The sequence below is a fragment of the Rhinatrema bivittatum genome, chromosome 3 (genome assembly GCF_901001135.1).
Source record: "Rhinatrema bivittatum chromosome 3, aRhiBiv1.1, whole genome shotgun sequence".
Lineage (NCBI taxonomy): Eukaryota > Metazoa > Chordata > Amphibia > Gymnophiona > Rhinatrematidae > Rhinatrema > Rhinatrema bivittatum.
Window position 1 is genome coordinate 269,930,335 of NC_042617.1, and position 6,000 is coordinate 269,936,334.

The window sequence follows — 6,000 nt, forward strand, 5'->3', positions numbered from 1 at the left end:
ACTGGGCATTTCAATGACAGATGAAATTTAATGTGGACAAGTGCAAAGTGATGCACCTGGGGAAAAGTAACCCACACTGTAGTTACACAATATTAGGTTCCATATAAGGAGCTACTACCCAGGAAAAAGCTCTAGGCGTTATAGTGGACAATAATTTGAAATCTTTGGCTCGGTGTGTGGTGGCTGTCAACAAATCAAACAGAATGTTAGGAATGAAATGTAGAATAAAAAGGAAAATGTCATAATACCTCTGGATCACTCCATAGTGGGGCTGCATCTGGAGTACTGTGTGCAGTTCTGGTCACTGCATCTCATAAAAGATTATGAGGTCGATATTTAAAAGTCATTTAGATTGATAACTTGGATAACTGAAAGGTTATCCATCTAAATGGCTACCCGGCGATATTCATCACCGTAAGTGGCTAAATTCTAGCTGCAAAAAGAGGTATGCAGCTAGAATTTAGCCACATAAGTCAGAGGCATTCCAGAATGGGTGGGAGAAATTTTCGGGCAGAACAGAGTTAGCTGCATAAATTATTCGGAGTTTGCCATTTAACCTATGCAGCTAACTCTAGTTGGACCGTGGGATGTCCTAAAGTTAGCCAGATTTATTCATTAACAACCGCACCACTGAAAATACCCTGCAAGTTTATGTTTATCCAGCTAACTAGCTGAGCCACATAGCAGCTGAAAGTGGACCCCATAATTACACTGGAAAACAGAGAAAAGAGCAACCAAAATGATAAAGGAAATGGAATGACTCCCCTATGAGGAATAAAAAGGTTAGAGTTCTTCAGCTTGGAGAAGTCTGACGGGGGATATGATAGAAGTCTTTAAAATCATAAGAGGACTAGAATGGGTAAATGTAAACTGGTTATTTACTATTTCAAAAACAAAAAAAATACAAAAGTTAGTAAGTAGCACATTCAAAACAAATTGGAGAAAATTATTTTTCACTCAAAGCATAATTAAGCTATGGAATTCACTGCCAGAGTGGTTAAAGCAGTTAGCACAGCTGGGTTTAAAAATGTTTGGACAAGTTCCTGGAGGAGAAGTCCATAAATTGTTATTAATGAAGTAGTAGACTTAAAATAACCAGTACTTATCATGGCGCATTAACAACATGGGATCTATTTATTGTTTGGGATCTTGCCAGGTACTTGGGACCTGAATTGGCCACTGTTGGAAACAGGATACTGGGTTCGATGGCATATGGCAATTCATATGTTCCTTCTGTACCTTTGTACTTCCGGCTCAGTCAGAATTAAGGCTGGGATCTAGTGCTCTGTGCCTTCATTTGCAACTTCCTGGAGATTTTCCCTCTATTTTATATTTCTTCCCAAATTACATTTAGTCCAGTCACTGCAGTGATGGTTCTAGACCAGGGACCATGCACCAAGAATCCTTCTGAAACCCTATAATCATGGGGGCCTGAAACCAGCCACCAGGTGTCATCTTTAGGCAATGACCATGACTCCCTCCCCCCAACGCATACCTTCCTTCTCCCCTCCCACTGCAGGCCCAACTCGAGGATGGAGCAACGGACCTTCCACATGGCAGTACACAGCCCTGTCACCAAGCCACCAGGATGCCCACACATAGATTTAATTTTAATAGAAGCAAGCACATAGCTAACGCATGTATTTCATGCCTTTGTTTGGAACAACTTAAAGAGCATGCATACTTTTTATCTGCAAAAACACCTGTTCCTTAAACAAAGTATGCAGGTACTTTGAGCTTTAAGATCAGGTAGGTTTGTAGGGGCTGAGAAGTACATGAGGGTGGCTTTGTCCGGTGTCTTATTGAAAATCTATCCCCTCTGGTAGAAAGCTGTACCCTCTGAGCTTCATGCAATATTTGCAAGGACCATATGGCATGAAGAGAAACACACTTGTTTTGCTTAATAATTATCAGCTTTGAATCATTTTAAAGACAGTGCCCTTGCTTAGCTTCAGCATCCCTAGAAACAACTAGGTTTGGTAGAGTCAAAAACATCACACAGATGCAGAGCCTCTGGATTTGTGAATGCAGCAAATGCATGTTGCCATTTGGGGCATCACAGTCCAGCTGGATCCAGCCTAAAGGATGTGACTTGTGACTTTCTTACTGACAAGGCTGCATGCAGCAATATAGAGAGAAAAAAAACCCAAAACAAATAATTTGAAAAAGAACGATTTGCTAAGTAAAATGTGAAGCACATTCTGGGTATGCAAACTTCTGAAAAACTCTAAGGGTAATTTTCAAAAGATTTCAGCATGTAAAACAGGAAGCTAGGGGTGTAAGTAGCATGTATATACACAAGAATTTTGTAAAAGCATGGCGTGTGCATACTAGCAGTATTGTGTATAAATGTAAGACAAAAAAAGAGCAGTTTAGAGGCAGTAATTTACTCACAAGTTGCTATTTTGAAAGTGGTACAAGCTTTTACACCTGTTAACCGAGTCGCAGAAGGGAAATTACACTTATCTTTTGTTTGCAGTATTTGGGTGGGAGGTTAGAGTGAACTGGTGATTAGAAGTACACACACAAGTATTTTCCTAAGCAGAATACATGCATATTTTATAAAAAATACCCGCCTCTGCGCATTAAGGGCCAGATTTTCAAAAGCATTAACATGCTTAAAATTAGATTTTACATGTGTAAATCACTTTGCATGCATAAATGGCTTTTGAAAATTGCTGTGCAGTATGTAACATTTATGCATGTAACTTCTTTGAAAATTCACATGAAACTGTGGTAAATACGTGCACAAATTACAATGGAGTCTACATGGAATGGCATTTAGCTGGATAACTTATCTGTTGCTTATCCAGTTAAATTTTAGCTGGATAACTCATTGTCTCATTAAAATTCAGCAAGATAACATAAGGGCATTCCAGGGCAAGGGAAAGGTAGCCAGATAAATTATCCAACTAATTCTGATATTCAGAGTTAGCCAGATAACTTATCCAGTTAAATTTGGTCATGCCCCACAGCAATCAAACAGGCCGATACAATGTTAACCTGTCATTGGACGCGCGTTTTCCCTTACCCCTTATTCAGTAAGGGGCGGAAAATGCACATCCATTACGCCGAACCTAATTACGCCCTCAACATGTAAATGCATGTTGATGGCCCTATTAGGTATTCGCGCGCGATTCAGAAAGTAAAATGTGCAGCCAAGCCGCACATTTTACTTTCAGAAATTAGCGCCTACCCAAAGGTAGGCGCTAATTTCTTCCGGCACCGGGAAAGTGCACAGAAAAGCAGTTTTTACTGCTTTTCTGTGCACCCTCCGACTTAATATCATGGCGATATTAAGTCGGAGGTCCCAAAGAGTAAAAAAAAGTTTAAAAAAAATAAATTTGAAGTCGGCCGGCGGCTGTCGGGTCGAAAACCAGACGCTCAGTTTTGCCGGCGTCAGGTTTCCAAGCCCAAGGCTGTCAGCGGGCTCGAGAACCGACACCGGCAAAATTGAGCGTCGGCTGTCAAACCCGCTGACAGCCGCCATTCCTGTCAAAAAGGAGGCGCTAGGGACGCACTAGTGTCCCTAGCGCCTCCTTTTGCCCGTTTCTACCACCAGGCCTTATTTGCATACTGTATCGCATGCACAGGCTAGTGGCCTGTGTGCGCGCCGGGAGAGCGGACGTTTGCCCGCTCTCCCGTGGACTTTACTGAATCGGCCTGTAAGTTAGAAGCACAAGTTTATCCAGTTAACTTTAAGATAATTGGGTATATTCTGTGGACAGTGGCTGAAAATGGACCCCAACAGGTACAGAAAATCTGCGGATCTCTGCATTAAAAAAATGCACATTTACTGAAAGATCCGCACATACTATCAGGGCAGATATGCAATATGCTTTATGAACTGTGCGGCTCCCACCACCCAGTTTATACAATGCGGGCATAACTCTGTGTGCACATACTGATAGTGCCTATGCTACCTTGCACACACTATTGAAAATTACCCTTTTAAAGATGTTCTTGAAACCATCTGGGTCAAAATGTCACCCTTTTATTTTGCTCTGACACTCCAAAGAGCTGAATTTAAAAATCAAAAAAATAAAAGGCCATGGTGCTTCACATCTGCTGTTGGTAGCTTGAGAATTTCAGACTGCTGGAATAGCCTCATTTTTTAAGATAAGTTACTTTTTTTTTTCTTTTGCATACAGATGTTCTTTGCTTTTGCTAACAGAACCTAGTTGAGATGAAAGGCCCATTAAAAACCTGTTCCTTCTTTTGTCCTACCTGTTCTGGTGCAGGCAGCAACAGAACACAATATCCTCTTGAAAAAACAATTTCCTTAAACAATATAAAAGAAAAATGTGTTTCCTAATTTTTGGTATATTTTGACCCTTTTTAAATCCTTGCATACTTGCTAAACTGTGTCCTCTAGCAATCAGAATATGTTTACCTCCAGTAATACTGCTGGTGACAAAACGAACAGAAATAGAAAATAGCACAATTTAAAAAATAATGTTGGCTTAAAACATACACAACTTTCGTCTCGCTAGTTCCTGAAAGGAAACTCACTTCCCTCCCTCCACCGCAGTCTACAAGTCATTCATACTGTCAGACTGAAGCTCAAAGAACTGAAATATCGTGAAATCACAAAAGCACCAGATGTTACAGCCCGTCTGCACCAGCCCCATAAAATTATGATCGCAAAGCTGACGGTGCAACGTTCTCCAGGAAAACCCTTACGCTTTCCATATAGGTCTGAAGAGAGATCCTGGATTCCCACTCTCTTTTTGTTTTGTGTTAGGTTTTGTTGTTTTATTTTCTGTTTTGTTTGCAAGCTCATCATAAACATGCCCCTCTTCCTTTCTGAAAAACTTGACCCCCAAATCCTCAAAGACACAGACTGTTGTCACTGTGGATCTTACATACAAAAATAAACAATAAAAATTCCCAACACAAATCAAAGCCAACTTAACTGTATATAGAAAATAAAAATAAACCTTATACCACAACAGAGAGCGTGTAAAACCACAATAGCCTCCCCACCCCCGTTACAAAATAAAAAAAACATCTCATAGAAGACTCACCTTCAACAGCAGAAACCTTGGATCACCCAGGAGTTGTCAAAAAAAGGAGTTTTCTGAGTTTCCTTGCTCCGTCCTGAATAACAAAGGGCAATTAAAGCTTTTATTCGTTTTCTTTATTGAAGCGCCTTCACTGATGCTATATTTTTTCTTTCGTTTTTATTGCTGCCTCCCCCTTCCCTTAAAGAAGAAGCAGCAGCAGCAGCAGGAGAAGGGGCAGCCCCCCTCCCCACACCAGCCCTTGGAGAGGAAGAAGGAGGGAGGGGGGTGCTCGGGCTCCGGCTCAGGCCCAGCTCAGCTTCCCTTCCCTGGGACTCACCAGACCCTTGCACATTGTGTGTGCTCCCTTGCACCAGAGCTCTGTGTAGCTGGGGCTGCACAGAAGGGGCCCTCTCCTTGCACCAGGCTTGGCAGGCTTTGGGGGGATCTCTTTCTTGACTCCCCTCCCCAGTTTTTTCCCTGCTTTTCCCCTCCTCCCGCTCCTCCTCCTTTTTTTTTTTTTTTTTTTACTTTGGAAGGTTTAATGCCAGCCCCCCACCACAACAAAATTATCATGGAGTTTCCTTCTGCGCATGCGCACTGAAGCGATTAAGGGGCAAACCCAGGGGATTCCGCACCCACAATGCACAGCGCGACACCCCACATCTACGCCTCCTCCGCCCTAGTGCCGTCCCGTCGGCGGTTTGGCTGTAGGTTTCGGGGCGGAGGAGGCTGGGAGACGTCGGATATGACGTCATGAGTGTGCAGGGTCGACTGTACGTGAGCGGCCGCAGCAGGGTGGATGGGGGCAGCCATTGTGGTGAGGGAATTGGTGTGTAGTAGAGCACAGGCATAGGGGAAGTGTACGGTCAGTGAACCCGAGATCTGCGAGGCTCTTTGTTAGCGTTTGTCTGCTGCTGCTGGAATTTTTTTATGTTAGCAGCTACCTCTTCACAATTCTAGCTATGGTTAGTTTTGTTTTTTCTCTCTTAGCTAA

At 42.5% G+C, this 6,000-nt stretch overlaps 1 protein-coding gene across 3 annotated transcripts in view; it reads right to left on the reverse strand.

The window, feature by feature from the left end:
• The window catches only part of LOC115087414 (methyl-CpG-binding domain protein 5-like), a 108,662-nt gene extending 102,963 nt beyond the window's left edge, over positions 1-5,699 (reverse strand). For 2 of the 3 annotated variants that reach the window (XM_029594589.1, XM_029594587.1), the window contains exons 1-2: positions 5,344-5,540; positions 5,028-5,100 (exon numbers count right to left, since the gene is read on the reverse strand). The gene's annotated coding sequence lies outside the window, so the exon portion shown is untranslated. Of the gene's footprint in view, positions 1-5,027; positions 5,101-5,343; positions 5,541-5,641 lie in introns of those variants that run through there. The other variant, XM_029594588.1, reaches the window with a different exon arrangement.
• Positions 5,700-6,000: the final 301 nt, after the last annotated feature.